This window comes from Protomyctophum parallelum, assembly GCF_964188405.1.
Source record: "Protomyctophum parallelum genome assembly, chromosome: 5".
NCBI lineage: Eukaryota > Metazoa > Chordata > Actinopteri > Myctophiformes > Myctophidae > Protomyctophum > Protomyctophum parallelum.
This window is the reverse complement of record NC_139702.1, coordinates 51734727-51752567: the sequence shown is the minus strand read 5'-3', so window position 1 is coordinate 51752567 and position 17841 is coordinate 51734727.

Here is a 17841-nt window from a genome sequence, read left to right as displayed (position 1 = left end):
GTATTTCATCCAGTTATAAACAAGGAAGTGGTCCGGGTCTGCGACCATTTGATTGGAGGAGACAATGTAAGGAGCCCTAGGATTGGCTGAAGGCAGACCGATCTGATTGGCCAAGGAATCTGTCAATCAGAATGATTGGCACGTCCAAAAAAAGCACCTTCCTACTGAGTGTGTTGGGTTTGAACTAGCATAATTCTACAAGGTACTCTACAGATAACTTGTGATTTATCCGTTGGGCCACTGAGGCACACAAACATGGTGAATTTCTGGGCTGCTTTAAAGTTGTCCTTCTGGAAATCAGTGTGCAAAGCAAAGTGTCACAGTTATGACTAATGTGGGATTTGAACCCTTGACCTGTGGCTCCCAAGGACAGCCTCTCATCACACTGAGCTAACTGCTGGATAGTACTACACAGCTTTTTTGTGCTATTTGATGTAAGTGTGGAAAGCAAAGTGCTTTTTTGTTTGTTTGCTTGTAAGTGACAAATCCAGAATGTATTTTTCAATGTATTGTTAGTTCTTAAACATAAACTCATACAGTTCATCCCACAGTGAGATCAGCTTGAGGGTCATACGGTTGTCTGTACCTCATTTCAACTGCCGAATCTCAGGTTTGAACCAGGAACCTTCAGATCTACAGCCTAACACTCTCCCAACTGAGCTATTACGGCTTGAAAGTAACACATCCAGTATTTATTTTTACATTGACTGTTACTTGTTACTTCTTAAACAAAAAAACTCATAAAGTTTTTCACCCAGTGAGATCAGCCTAAGAGTCATAGGACTTTCTGTACCTCATTTCAACTGCCGAAAGCCTGGATTGAACCAGGGACCTTTAGATCTTCAGTCTAATGCTCTACCAACTGCGCTAATTTGGCTTGTAAGTGTCACATCCAGAATATATTTTTCAATTGATTGTTAGTTCTTAAACAAATAAACTCATACAGTTTTCCCCCAGTGAGATCAGCCTGGGAGTCATACGGTTTTCTGTACCTCATTTGACCTGCTGAAAACCGGTTCCATTTGTACACTGTCAAAGTAACTAACTTAATACTATCAACATCTATCTATTCTATAGTCCCTCTACAACAGTGGTTCCCAAACCTTTTCTTGTCAAGGACCCCCACATTTACACTTTATTAACCTGAACCTGAACCTAACCCTAACCCTAACCCTAACCCTAACCCTAACCCTAACCCTAACCCTAACCCTAACCCTAACCCTAACCCCAACCCCATAAGAGAAGATTGTTACAGATCTAGCAGTGATCTAGAATGATCAATTATATTAATAAAACGTCAAAAACTGAAAATGAAGAAAATGAAGTTGAAGAATCACTATAAATCTAAAACAGGTCAGAGTATTTCATCCAGTTATAAACAAGGAAGTGGTCCGGGTCTGCGACCATTTGATTGGAGGAGACAATGTAAGGAGCCCTAGGATTGGCTGAAGGCAGACCGATCTGATTGGCCAAGGAATCTGTCAATCAGAATGATTGGCACGTCAAAAAAAAAGCACCTTCCTACTGAGTGTGTTGGGTTTGAACTAGCATAATTCTACAAGGTACTCTACAGATAACTTGTGATTTATCCGTTGGGCCACTGAGGCACACAAACATGGTGAATTTCTGGGCTGCTTTAAAGTTGTCCTTCTGGAAATCAGTGTGCAAAGCAAAGTGTCACAGTTATGACTAATGTGGGATTTGAACCCTTGACCTGTGGCTCCCAAGGACAGCCTCTCATCACACTGAGCTAACTGCTGGATAGTACTACACAGCTTTTTTGTGCTATTTGATGTAAGTGTGGAAAGCAAAGTGCTTTTTTGTTTGTTTGCTTGTAAGTGACAAATCCAGAATGTATTTTTCAATGTATTGTTAGTTCTTAAACATAAACTCATACAGTTCATCCCACAGTGAGATCAGCTTGAGGGTCATACGGTTGTCTGTAGCTCATTTCAACTGCCGAACCTCAGGTTTGAACCAGGAACCTTCAGATCTACAGCCTAACACTCTCCCAACTGAGCTATTACGGCTTGAAAGTAACACATCCAGTATTTATTTTTACATTGACTGTTACTTGTTACTTCTTAAACAAAAAAACTCATAAAGTTTTTCACCCAGTGAGATCAGCCTAAGAGTCATAGGACTTTCTGTACCTCATTTCAACTGCCGAAAGCCTGGATTGAACCAGGGACCTTTAGATCTTCAGTCTAATGCTCTACCAACTGCGCTAATTTGGCTTGTAAGTGTCACATCCAGAATATATTTTTCAATTGATTAATTGTTAGTTCTTAAACAAATACACTCAGAGTTTTCCCCCAGTGAGATCAGCCTGGGAGTCATACGGTTTTCTGTACCTCATTTGACCTGCTGAAAACCGGTTCCATTTGTACACTGTCAAAGTAACTAACTTAATACTATCAACATCTATCTATTCTATAGTCCCTCTACAACAGTGGTTCCCATACCAAACCTTTTCTTGTCAAGGACCCCCACATTTACACTTTATTAACCTGTGGAACCTGAACCTAACCCTAACCCTAACCCTAACCCCATAAGAGAAGATTGTTACAGATCTAGCAGTGATCTAGAATGATCAATTATATTAATAAAACGTCAAAAACTGTGAAAATGAAGAAAATGAAGTTGAATAATCACTATAAAACTAAAACAGGTCAGAGTATTTCATCCAGTTATAAACAAGGAAGTGGTCCGGGTCTGCGACCATTTGATTGGAGGAGACAATGTAAGGAGCCCTAGGATTGGCTGAAGGCAGACCGATCTGATTGGCCAAGGAATCTGTCAATCAGAATGATTGGCACGTCAAAAACCACGACAGCACCCTAACTCAGTTACCTATTGCTATCTGCAACAACAGTCTTCCTTTGCCTGTGAGTTAGATTTTGGCTGATATTTTTTAATCCTCCAAATCATGAAGTACACATGTATGTCTTCCAAACCCATGAACTATAGTATGTCTTTTTTTATCCTTCAAAATCATGAAAAACAACATATTATAGTAAGTCTTCCGAAACTATATACAGTTTTCTGTAACTCATTTCAACTGCCGAAACCCAGGATTGAACTAGGGACGTTTAGATCTTCAGTCTAATGCTCTTCCAACTGAGCTATTTCGGCTTGTAAGTGACACATCCAGAATGTATTTTTCAATGAATTGTTATTTCTTAAACATAAACTCAAAGTTCATCCCTCAGTGAGTACAATATACGCTTAATTGTGTAGTACTTGGTAACATTTATTTTTGACACATTTCCACAGCTGTTGATTGATATGTCCAACATGGTTGGAAAACTGAAAAAGCAGTGATATATCCTGGGAGGAAATAAAGAATGGCAGAGCTTAACCTAATTATAATGCAGCTAAAACATAAAATATAATATAAGTATGAAACTAAATAATTACCTAACAAAAGAAAACAAAATACATAATGTGACAGTATCTCATTGTGAACATGTATCAGTTTGTGCATAAATTAACTGGCCATGCAGTGCATAAGGATACAAACTATACAAAAAAAATCTGTATGGCAAAATATGTAAAAAGGCTTGGATATTCATATTAACAGATATTTTCATGTTATAACAAAGACCAACAACAATCAACTTTGGCCTCATGATAAGCTCTCTGGAGTGAACGTCACGCTCAACTCTACAGGGAATTTTAGGGAAATCTAGCATTTCAATGTGGTGTTTTCTTATCGGAAATATCACAGAACAAAATGACAGGGGATTTTCTAAATACAAGTACACTGTAACAAAAAATATTATTAAACCCCTACAGTAGGTCATATAGTATGATCTACAGTGTGTTCTGCCGATAAACCGCTACACCATGTTCAGGCATCATATTCCTGTATACCATTTGATAATTCTCCTCCCATATAGAGTAGGCCTACGGCACATACCAAGGTCTATGGCTAAACTAGCCTGGCTTCTTGGCCAGACTCATATCACACTATCTGCCGAAGGCAATTTATTTTACCACCGGCAGATTCACGTCTGGCCACTGCGAGGCTATGACTAAACACCACAGCAATAAAGCTGACAAGAACTCTCATACATGCGTACTACACAAAGAAGAGCTCCAGGTAAGAATTATACAGTAGAACACCCTTTAGAAAAACAACACTTTCTTTTTGCAAATAGTCATATGAACTACTCCACTTTACAACCACATATACAGTCTTGCTGTCTTTGCCATGGCAGATATGGAAGTCAAAGGTAAACTATTTTTGTTTGTTTGTTACCAGTCGTAAACATTCTTGAAAAATCTTGATGCAACAGGGATCATTAATTTTTCTGCACACAATAGTTCAAGAAAAGCAATGTGGGCTCTATCCGTGGTGTTTTTATGCTTCTGCTTGTTTCTAAGCAATAGAAAATGATGTCAGTACAAATATAGAGTAAATATTATCTAGTTAAGTTGAAGGGAACAGTCCTTAGAAGTCATAATAACAAGCCAACAGTCACATATCAGACAAAACAAAGTTGCAGACACAACGGGTGCATACTGCTGCCGAAAAGGTGAGAGATTAAAGGGGTATTTCACCTACACGACTACATTTGAATTAGCTAATTTGAATTAGTCCCAGCCCTCAGTGTTGTTGATTCTACTACAGTTATTTTCGTCAGTCATAGGATTGAATGTTTTGTTTTTGATTTAATTAACACCTGTCACAGTAGTGAGACATACACATACAGTATTATTACTATACCGGTAGCATCCGGTCTCCCACATGGTTTCCCATGTGGGAGACCCAGTTTCAAATCCAGGAGTTAACATGTGGGGTTTATCTCGAATCAGGTTTCCCATATTGAACACCCTATTGACTACAATCAGAGGGCTCTGCCCAGCACAGGTTATGGATCAGTAAAGAGGTAAAAGTCATTGTCACCACATGTCCTTTCCTTTCAACCAGCGGTTGATCAGAAGAAGGAAAAAGTATGTGAATACTATACTATTGCTAAATAAATTTCTTTTTTTTTGCAAGTCTCACATGTACCATGTATATTTTATAAAGAGACTGCTTTAAGTACTGGTAGAAAATACATTTCTCCCGACAGAAAAACACAGGTAGTAGCACTAAATGAGAGAGCGCCATAATGCAATCAAAGTATATAGGCACGATATACCATAAGAAACAATGCAAGTTACAATTTAACAAACAATGTTAGGTAGAACTAAAGAAAAGAAAAACAAACAAAAAAAAACTATTCAATTTTAGACTTTTCCATACTCTAAACTGAAGAAAATATACAATAGCCAGTGGGCTTTTAGACAGATATGTTCAGATTTTGCTTTCTATTCAGGGCTTCTGTCAGTGTCCTATGCGATCACTAACGAGGCACACTTTTAGAGAAGTCACTCTACAAATAAGACTGTCCAATTAATAAATAAATATTGCTTCAAAAAATATCACACCTACAAAAGGTAAAAAATATGTAGAAAAAGTTCACTGCAGAAAAATTACAATAGATTTTTGTTCTAACATTGTACAGTCCAATGTACAAGCCATATGATCTGGTCAAATAAGTGATTATGCGTGCACACGTGCACGCGCAGACGCACACACGCGCACACACGTTCATGATATCCGCTAATATGATATCCGGCTACCATCTTTATAGAGATTAACTAAGCCAAAACTATAAAGCTGAACCATGACTACACCACGACTTCAAAAATAAGCTGTGAAACCAGGAATTCAGCGACAATCACATGACCACTGCTCAACCGTGAAGAGGTGCCAAACATATCTGTCTGAAAGTAAGTATAATACACAAAGTTAGACCAAAACATTGTAAACTCCCTCTCTCCCTCAAGTTTGTTCTAGAGTACAGTTGCCACTGAGATAATGGTTTAAGTATGTGTGTTGTATTCACAGCGAGTACAAACAAGTGATGCAGATAATTTGTTGTTGCGATGCAGCACCATACAGATGGGCATCTGTTGACTTCACAAAACATAATGAACCATACTACAGAACATCTTATAGACCAGCAAAGAACAGCACATTTGTGTAAAGTGAACACATTATAGGCACAATAATAATCACAAAGTACCAAAAAATGGCATGTTTAGAAGCATTTAATTCATCTTAGACATTAACAGGACACAAGATCCAGACAGACATGACAAATGGGCACTTTTTTAAATAGGACCACCATCTGATGCTGATCTTCCTTTTCCAGCAGCAGTGGGGTCATCACTCGTGACACACTTGATCATGCTTGTCGCAAACTCCTTAAGGCCCTCAAAGTTGGCATACAGATACTCCTTGTACCAATTCCACTCTTTGGGAGACTGACACGCACGCACCACACACACACACACACACACACACACACACACACACACACACACACACACACACACACGATTATTGAGTGTGTGAGATTTAAAGACACAACAAGTCATACAACTTAAATGACAAAGTTAAAACTTGCATCACTGCAACTACAGGAAAATATGTTAGAAAAGGTGAAAATGATACCATACCTTTATGGAATTGAGGTCTGTGTCTCTGCTCTCTGGCCAGTGCTGATAAAGAAACATAAATATTCATGGTCAGCCCTCTCCAGTAAAAATCTCAGCAGAACATTGCTGGTTGCTGCAGTCTAACCAAAAAAAAGGTATGTGTATTATTAAACATGATAAGAACTCAAGTCTCATCCAGCTCCCATGCATGAATAATAAAAAGTGCTTCTTTATTAATAGTTCTTCAATGAAAGGGTTTATTACCCAAGCTGGAGGGAGTGGCTTTCAAGGAAAACATTTTTGCGATACACTGCTGTGACCCCAATTTGGTTAACCGGTCTCTTGACTGCAACGCACCAGACAGGATCATTATGCAAATTCTTTCACGCGTGATGTGACAAACATAAACCAAAGCATCCAACCTGGCGATGAAAGTGGATGGCGTAAATCAAGAATGCCGGATGGTGGCTTAGGTCAAAATCTGGCACTTTGCCTATGGACAGCTGTTCTTGTGGTATCGGCAAGTCCACAGGCAGTTGAATGTTCCACAGGCAGTTGAACATGCATTGGGCATAGTAGTTGAACTCCTGCCACGTCTGACGGCTGAGGTGAACGTCCTGTTTAAAAAAAAGAAAAGGAGTGAGAAAGGGAGGAGGAAAGCAGCGTGAGGGAACAGACAGAGAAGGTTCTAATTAAACCACTCAAGTTAGTGTGTCTATGAATTTCACCAAGGTCAAATAATAACGCTGGAATTTACATGGCGTTTACTGGGCTCATCTTTCTTCATAAGAAGTGCTGACATTTTCATTTGAGCGGCATCTACTTAAGCTAATATCTATCCATCAATCATTTATTAACGGCATGTCTAGATCAGTACAAAATGAACTACGATAGGCAGTTTGGAGGGTTTTACATTTACAAACCAGTATATCTCTCACTCACACACACAAACACTCAGTTGGTGTAGACTTTGACTACCTAGAAATGTGCTATAGATATTGGATGTATTATTAAAGCCAACTATGCCAATATAACAAGCAGCATTTTGATTAAGTGACAGAAGTCCTAATACAGTTCTCTCTGATTAAAAAGGTTTTATACAGTTCTTTCCTATTAAAATGGTTTTATTCAGCCTTCCTTAAACTATGCATGTTTATGTAGAAATTAAGTTACACAGAAAGAAAATAAGTTATGACCTTTGTCTGTCGCTCTTGTTCCTTGGCTGCAGTCATGTTCATCTTGTACCTGAAGAAACCAAGTGCATTTATTAACAAAGAGCACTACAACATATTTTCTCTGTTAGGCATATTAAACTCTAGATTTCACAGGCCTTTCCTCCACTCACTAACCATATTCAGGCACACAACATTGTCAGAACGACCATAAAATACAGTAAGTTTCAGCACTAGCACATGTACTAGCACAAGCACATGTGCTTGTGCTAGTCTTGTTCTGATAAATGTCATGTAAATGTTTACAATCTATGCAAAATAGTTTTACCAAGGTTACACCATAAATACTGCTCTTATTCAGCATATATTAAAGTGCAGTGCTTCTTCTTCATCATAAATCATAAATGTCAGATGAGGAAGTTTGACAGCCATTTCTGATTTCAAATCCTTTTCAGCATCAAATATGCATGCATAAGTGGTATTTAACAAGCAGTGTTTCGTGCACAATATGGAACCAACAGGCTCTGGAATCAACATTGAACCTGTGTGTGGCCTGAATTGTGCATATTTCTATTGATTTGCCCAAATCAATACATGTGAGTGATTCCCGCACACATTTACAGTGATGTTAACATAATTATGAATATAAATGTGAATGCAGGAACAACTGGACGAAGTGTCACGTTAATTCCAGAAGGCTGTGGCCCTGGCTAGATCATCGTTATGAGAGTATGACGAGCAGTTTTCAGTGTGAAATTTAAAGTGTTGAAATTAACATATTTTAACCCATTGATGCCTCAGGACGAATCTGGGAACGCCTTCTAGGGCCTGACCTAAGGTTTCTGAAAACCTTCTAATTCTGATGATTTTTTTTTATTATAAATAGTTATGTTGCTACATGTATAGCAATAGCTGATGAGACACAGAGAGCGGCATCAAGGGTAGAACAACGTATACATTGCACCAGGCATCAATGGGTTAAAGGGGAACCGCTCCGGAAAACCACCAGACCCAGAAAGCACTGGTGCAAAAACAATGATGACAATAACATTGTTAAAACCCTGGTTCCTGAAGCCCGATTTATACTTTGTTGCAACAGAGCATAAAATCAGACAGATAACAATGAAAGTAAATGGCACAAATTAAAGTAACAGTGCCAATGCTCTGGATCCTAAGCAGATGACAGCAATGTTACCGATGGTGAAGAATCAGCCAAAAGACAAGATTTAGCCTAACTGGGTGTCTGGGTCACAATTATATCCATGGCAAGTGAGCAAAGACTGATGATCTCATGTGAGCATTTTCTTTTTGTATAACATTAGGTGAATATGAAGCAGAGTGGAGGAGACTGCAAGTAAAGTAAAGCGTGGAAAGCCACCATGAAAAAGAAAATTACATCAGTCTGTGTACACTTGCCATCAGGAACGTTGTAAAATATACATTAAAATATAGTTAATTAAATTCCTGATGCCAACCAAGGGAGTAAAAACTGCTGTCGTGTGAGCAGTTTGCAGGGCTTAAAGCCAAAATGATTTTTGCAATTGCACCGATATCATTAAATGACCCCTATGAAATCCTCAGGACTGAAATCCATCCCCAGGACTGAGAACTTTAAGCCCTGAGTTTGATTATCATATATATTATCTAATGTGCAGACTATATTTTCTTATGTTTCAACAAAGTTGTACATGAAGCAGAGGATGAAGAGTACAAGATTAAAGCATGAAGACAAAAGAGTGCCACCATAAGAACCACTAGGTAAAAGTAGAAAGAGGCATAGTTAGAAACCCTGAGTTGGAGTAGAGCAACGCAAAGCAATGCAATCAGAGGTAATAATAAGGCAACGTATGACCTTAAGTTAAGCTCACAAGTAATACCTCTTCTCACCCCAAAGTGGATGAATCCATCCCCATTTGAAGCAAAAGGCGGGAATTCCCCATTAAAAAAAATATTTTCAGACGTGTGGGTTAATTCCCAATTTTTGAAAAATGCTTTTCAGGCCTGCCTACATGTGTGGTGACAGCAGGTCCTGACCTGTACATGATGTGGGCCATTTTGTCCACGCTGATGGGGTCTGTACAAAGCAGGGCTGGATAGAAAACCCCTTTTGGGGGCATTACCACCAGGGGGAGCCCATACTTCATAAAGATGTCACACACCTAGAAGAGAAGAAAATGTTCAGGATTCATGCATGTACATAAAAAGATGTTACCATAAAAACCAATCACACTGAAGCTGTTTTTATAGGCATGGTTTTACAGAATTATGTAGAAGCATCGTACTGAGTAGAGAACAATCAGTTACCATCTCATAGAAGTCCAGGGAAATGCTGAGGAGCAGGGCATGACAGTGCTCAAGCTGCAGTCCCAATGAGCACAGGCGGCCCACAAAGTTAAGCACCTCCATCACAGAATTCTTGAATGCTGACAACGTCATGTTCCTTTGGAAGAGAGCAGAATGGATAGTCAGATTTTCTGTTTATTAAAGAGCTGGAGAGACCCGTTACTGAACAAACATATAGCAATGATTACCATCAGAATATAGTGCCTTAACCTTAAAAAAAAATAAAGTTTTGTTTTAAGCAAAACGTGAAGGTAATAGCCTGCCCTAAATGGTATTGTTGAAGAGGCTTGTGCTCAAACCAATGAACCAATGAAGTGCCAATTTTGGGAGAAATAGTTAACCATTATGTCAATAATAAAAGTATTTTCACAGCATTGCACCCACTGCCGCACAGCGGTCGAAAGGACTTGCGCGCTCTGCTTGCGCACTAGTTGGCCATTTATGGCCTACTAGCAAGTATGCACTCGACAGAGTGCAGTTCTAGTTGTGTTCCTATTTTCTTCATAGGTGCTGTTGAGGACTGAATGCTGAGCAGCCAGGAACAATCAACCCCAGCAATTAACTAGAAATGCACTCTGTCGAGGTGCCAACTTGTGCACAAGTACTGCAGAGCGCACAAGTACTGCTACTAACTAATGTCAATTACAACTGCTGTTCTAAATGCTTTAGACCCGTTATTGACCTTAAGTTATACCATACCAACCTTGAACCGTGCCATAGTTGTGTCACCATCAACAGCCAATAAGGGGCCACCAATCTGTTTTTTTTCTAAATTTTTATCCCACGATTTTGTAACCCAGTTTTCTTTTCACCCAGTGCCAATTATCTAATGTAATCCTGGGCGCTACACTTCCTCTGCCAACCTGGGGGGGGGCAGCGGACTGACCTCATGCCTCCTTCTATGCATGAGGAGTCCAAGCTGCTTCTTTTCACCTGACAGAGGGGAATTTCCCCGCCAGGACGTAGCGCGTGGAAGGGACACGTTATTCCGACCAGTTCCTTTCCCCTCCATCAGGCGCCCCAGCTGGCCAGGGGGAGGTGGGGCCACCATTCTTTACAAGAATGGTGGTCCCTTATTGGCCGGTGAACACTGACATGCATACATACCCAGCCGATTGCAGTACTTGCACAAGTAATAAGGCATAGGTCTGAAACAACAGGTTCAATCATTTACAAAGGAATAGCTCCTCTCTGACTAAGAGATGACTCACTTCGGGTTATCATGACTGTGGAGGCTGAGGTCCAGACTGTTGCTGTCGGCGTACACCGAGTGCCAGGTCAACCACCTCTGAAGCATGTTTTTCAGACTGTCAATCACACCGCACTAGAGACACACACACACACAGTGATCACAGGTTAGACAGACACAAGGAGTGATCACAGGTTACACACACTCAGAAGATGGAAATAGGCACAATGAGTATCTAATGAATTCAAAGATGGCAGCCAGCATCATCTTCTTGCCTTGCCCATTACTTGCCTTAAAAAACACTGTGGAGGTACAGAACAGCTGCATGATGGGCTCAAACACAAGCTGCTTCATATCTGTGGCAGAGGATAGAGGATTACACATGCATGCAATGAAATATAATTAAATATGTGCAACCCCCAGTGTGCATGTGGCAGCATATATATATATATGTGTGTCAAACGAAGCCACCGGGTGGGAACCTCATGCATGTCCAAAACAGTTTGAGATTTCAAAATAGTAAAACAAAAGAGCTGATTTACAAGGTCACAACACGTCACAGCGTTGGGAGGCGGCTTACAGTTCTCCTTTTGCTACTTTTGTGTGACACTGCAGTATGACGAAGTATAGCATTCATTTAGTCCTTAGATGCTCTATGTCTGTGAGCATGCTCAATTACTGTATATGTAAACACAAAGTCATAACTTAGTAGATATGTGATAGATACGTAGATATGTGGACATATAATAATAATAATGAATTGCATTTTTATAGAGCTTTTCCAAGTGCTCAAAGCGCTTTACAATGGTTCATTCATTCATACTGTAAAGGCAACTTTTCAAAGAAAGGATGCCAGTGAGGGATATGGTGTGAAGCTCTTTCCAACGCGTGGTGATGATGACAGTAAATCAGGTCGTCTCGTTGAGTGCATTTAAAAGGTTTTATTTTTGCTTGCAGGGTGGATAAGGCATAACATAAACCGGGTATTTAACTTAAACTTAAACAATACCTCGTGATGCAAAATAAACAAAGGATAACTCAAAACAACTGAAAACAAAACAAAACACGCACGGTTGAAAAACTGTGTGGCTTCCCTGTGGCGTTTCCCAAAATCCCTGCTGCCGTGCACCTGTGACACATACAAGTAGGCTGTGCCTGTGATTGACTGAACCCGCCTATTCCCAGGTTGTCATAGCAACTTCACCACAAATTAACCACAGAATAAAATGATCAAATTGGCTACAACACTCCGGCCCCTAATTGTTACTGTATGAAAACATAACAATTCAACAAATACAAAACATTGTAGCCAAATAAATAGTCCACGTCAGTGTTCAATGTTCATGTAGTTCATAATGTTCGTGTAGTTCATGTATGTATGTATGTATGCGTGTATCCAATAGGGTTGGTAACCCCAGTAGTAGAGAATGGGTTTCAGTCTATTCAGCTTCCAATAGAAGACAGATCTTTGTGATCGGTCGCTCCAGGACGTTGTACTTGGTCCGGACTTTCACAGACCGCACAAGTCCATGTCTGTCAGGAAAGGTCTGCAGGACCTTGCCCAACAGCCAGGATCCACAAGGCGCATTAGAGTCTGCTACCATGACGACGTCTCCTGCGACGAAGTTCCTCTTGTCCCTTGGCCACCGTTGCCTCTCCTGCAACAGTGGTACGTACTCACGAATCCATCTGTGCCAAAAAGATTGGCGAGGAATTGAACTTGCCTCCATCGCCGTTTGGAGTACGAGTCATTTTTGTTGAAAAGCCCAGGTGGTAGAGAAGGTTTGCCTTTCAACAAGAGAATGTGATTAGGAGTCAATGGTTCGAGATCATTTGGATCCTCTGAGGTTTTTGTAATGGGGCGGTCATTCAATATGGCTTCCACTTCGCACAGGAGTTTTTGTAGTCCTTCATCATCCAGCTGTTGCTGATGAAGAATGGAGTTCAACACCTTCCTGACCATGCGAATGACCCTTTCCCACACTCCTCCATGATGGGATGCAGCTGGAGTATTGAAGCTCCACTTCACTCCAGAATGAAGTAGTGCATTTGAGATTTTCTCCTGGTTCAGTTGAGATAGAGCTTCTCTCAGCTCACGTTCTGCATTGATGCAAGAACTGGTGTCCAATGAATAGGCCATTTCCAGATGGACTGCCCGACTGGCCATGCAGGTGAAGATGACTCCATAGCGTTTGATGAGGCTGCGGCCTCTCTTCACCTCAAACGGTCCAAAATAGTCTATGCCAACATTTGTAAATGGCGGAAGGTCAGCTTGCAGTCTTTTTGGCAAATCTGCCATCTTTTGTTCACCTAGCTTTCCCCTGTTTCGTCGACAGACAACACAGGAAGTGAGGATCTTTCTGGCAGCAGCATTTGCTCTGGTGCTCCAGTATTGTCGACGAAGTCCAGAAAGTAGATGATTTCTTCCACAGTGTCCCAGCTGTTCGTGTATGTGGCGTAAGATGAGAGTAGTGATGTGTTGGTCCTTAGCAAGAATGACTGGATGTTTTGTGTCATCAGGCATTGCTCCTTTGCTAAGCCTTCCTCCCACTCTCAAGAGCCCTTGCTTTAGCACCGGATCAAGTTTGTAAATGTGGCTGCTTTTCTTCACTCCAGAGGTTCCTCTTTTCAAAGCAGTGATTTCATCACTAAACTTGTTCATTTGACAGTGTTGAATGATGGCACTTTCAGCCGTGTCAATATCTTCAGGACACAAGGTGTGACCACCCATTGTGGCTCTGAACCTCTTCATGTCCTCTTCCACTTTGTTATTTTGTTGAGTTGGATCAAGCCTGCTGCTGGACAGAGAAGCGTGCATTCGTTTTCTCTTTTGACTCAGCAACTGCAACATCTTCCTCAGTTGGAGAAACCACGCAACTGAGGTTTTAAGCCTTTTCCACGAAGAGAAGTAGGTTATCAGTTGATCGGTTGCATTTGGTGCATCGTTGATGATGACAGCATTAACTGAGACCTCTCCTCTGACCTCTGGGTCCTCACTGCTGATGGAACTTGAATCCACGATGTTAAGAGGCCATTCCTCTTCACTCTTGGACAGAAACTCCGGGCCATGGATCCATCTGCTGCAAGTGTTGGCAATCTGCATACATTTTAGATCCATGGACATTTCTGGCTTGTCTGCTGTTGATTTCTCATTGAAGTCATGATTGTATTGCTTGACCAGCAATTCCTCTATCTGAGCAATGGAGATGTGATTGGCTGTGATAGTGGGGCAGCTAATCCCACTCTCGTTGTCTCCTCTCAATGGTCCGTTGACAACCCATCCCAATAGGGTTCTAACAGCATATGGTCCTTTACCCCTGCTGTTTATCACTTCCCATGGTTCCATTGCTTCTGGAGAGTTCGTTCCAATTAACAGCTCCACCTCAGCATCAATAGCAGGAATTTCCACAGAGTTCAAATATGGCCAAGCATACAAGTCTTCCTGTCGTGGGATGTTGTCACAAGTCACAGGCATCTTACATTGGGTGTATACATCAGGCAGCTCAATGTAGGTGTCACCATTTAGTGCAGCGACCTCTAGTCCTGAGATGACATGACTGTTGACAAAACTTTCTTGGTTCATTGTTTTCATTAGGAATCTAGTGGTCCTTCCTCTCACATTTAGCTTCCTCATCAGGTGCTCAGAACAGAAAGTGGATGAACTGCCGGGATCTAGGAATGCATAGGTCTTTATAATTGTGCTGCCTTTCTTTGCCTTGATCTTCACAGGCACAATGGACAAGACGCAATCCTGTGCTCCGGCCCCTATGTGACCACAAGTCTTGGAAGTGGTGGCTTGATTTATTCTGTTTTCATCCTGTGTGTCATCTTGATGTGATCTCATTTCCTTCCATTCCCTTTCATGGATATGAAGAATGGTAGGGTGTTTCAGGTTACATACCTTGCACGACAGCCTACTATGGCACTGTGAACGTACGTGCCCGACAGACAGACACCCATGGCTCCCAGCTCATGCTTTTCCTTTAAGGCAGCCTCCATAGTCAGGAGTGCAGCCCTTTCAGCCTCTGCCATGATGCATGCATAGGCAGTTGAAGACACAGTGTGTCTAGAGCTCCCACGTGACACATTTGATTTGCCAGTATTAGAAACACTGTCACTTGGCCCAATATTATCCACATCCTCATTTCCATTTGACACAGCATTGTTATTTGAACAGTCATTAATATTCAGAACCTCATTTGCATGTGACACAGTATTGTGATTAGAACCATGATTGAACACAACCTCATTTGCATGATTTGACACCTCATTGTCATTTGAACCAATATTTCCAACAACCTCATTTGCATGATTTGACCCATCAGTGTTATTTGGCTCACCCACAGCCTCATTTGCATTGATTGACACGTCATCATTGATTTCATCATCATATGTGGGCATGCATTGCTCCCTGTTTGCAAGCACCCATTTTTCCATTTTGTCAATTATTTCATTTACATTGTGCATATGACCCTGAAACCATTCATTTTGTGTAAACATTTCATCATCAGGCAATACAGGCTTTAGTGATTCATGCAACCTTGTTGTTTCCCCACACATTTTCCACAACATTTCATGTTTGATTTGTATGATAGAGACATTTTCGTTTGAATCCATCATTTGATCCAATTCCTTAGCCATTTTGCACACTCTCTTTAATCCAGCATTCCTTTCCTTTTGTAATGACATGATTTTTGCCTCCAGTGCTTTATACGTGGGTTTAGAAAGCCTTTTACCAAGTTCAGTCTCTGTTTCAGTTTGACTGACAGCTGGATTCATTTCCTGATTTCCCACGTTACTCATCTTTGTTTATCAATCGGCGGAGTCTTTGTTTAGAGTTACTCGGGATTTTCCTGTATCCCGTTGCGCGAAGGCCACTCCTTCCGCAACTTGTATTCATTCATAAATAAAGTCTCACCGTCGCTTTGATGTTTGTTGGTCCGCGTTCCAATGCGGGCTGTTGTATCGTGAAGAATGAGTCGGCAAGAAGGCAGTGAATGGGGCGTTGTCCTTTCGTCAGTTCCGTGTCCATCCGTCTTCAAACGATTTTGTTTGGAAGCTAGTTTTTCAACTTTATGTAAAGGCAACTTTTCAAAGAAAGGATGCCACTGCCAGTGAGGGATATGGTGTGAAGCTCTTTCCAACGCGTGGTGATGATGACAGTAAATCAGGTCGTCTCGTTGAGTGCATTTAAAAGGTTTTATTTTTGCTTGCAGGGTGGATAAGGCATAACATAAACCGGGTATTTAACTTAAACTTAAACAATACCTCGTGATGCAAAATAAACAAAGGATAACTCAAAACAACTGAAAACAAAACAAAACACGCACGGTTGAAAAACTGTGTGGCTTCCCTGTGGCGTTTCCCAAAATCCCTGCTGCCGTGCACCTGTGACACATACAAGTAGGCTGTGCCTGTGATTGACTGAACCCGCCTATTCCCAGGTTGTCATAGCAACTTCACCACAAATTAACCACAGAATAAAATGATCAAATTGGCTACAACACATACATTTGGAAGTGAAGCGACGAACAGTCGACGCCAGCATCCTCACTTCCCACATTCACACCAATGGTGGCAAGCTCACACCGACCAACTCATTGGAGGCAAGTGGGGTTCAGTGTCTTGCCCAAGGACACTTCGGCATGTGGACAGGAGGAGCCGGGATTCGAACCGCCGCCCCAGGAATCATTGGACGACATGCTCTACCTCCTGAGCCACAGCCGCCCCAAACACTAGAGCATACATGTGCCTGACACAGAGGTAAGACAACAGGTAAGAGTGGTGGAGTAGGGCAGCAACTCACGGGACATGGGAACCACAGGGTAGAAGCTCAGCAGACGCAGGATCTGTGGGCGGAGGTGGGAACCATCCCAAACGCTGAGAAAACGGTTGAGAAAGATCTCTGTGCTGGAGAGACCCTCCTGGGTGAGTAAAAAGACAGGGGATGAAAAGAGACATGGGTGTGAAAGTTTCATTTTGTCTCCTGACACAGTGTCAACATTGCCATGACTGCTGACGGAGACGGGACACGTTCATTGACATAATACCCGGTATTATGTTTTAATTTCGCTGTACTTTTGGGGTACCCAGCCCCCCCCAAAAGAGAGAGGCAAGCAGACAGACTAGTCGCCGAATGAATGCAGCCACTAGTAGCCAGTAGTGCACTAATGCAGTTTTACAGCAAAACATTTCACAATGTGCTCTATAAAATCACAGTAGAGAGATGAACAATAAAGAAAGAGTAATAATAGTAATAATAGCACTAATAGTGCACTAATGCAGTTGCCAGTTTTACAGCAAAATATTGGGGGTATTTTGTTTTAATTTTGGTGACCGATTTGTGGGTCGAATAAATATTCCTTTATTTCCGTTTCCTACAATTTATGTAATTATTATTTTAAACGGAAGGGAAACAAATCAAAATGTTTTAGAAAGAAAATCTATTTAAAAAAGAACAACATTACAACATATCGCATCACAACAAGTTGTGAGCCATTTTGTGTCCCTGGGAGACTCCCTTTGGGGTCTCAAGCTTAACTAAACGTTTGGGAACCACTGCTCACCTGGAGGAAGCTCTGCGCGCTCAGCAACCGCTCTAAAAAATGCACAGCATCTTCTGAACTGGAGGGATCTTCATTG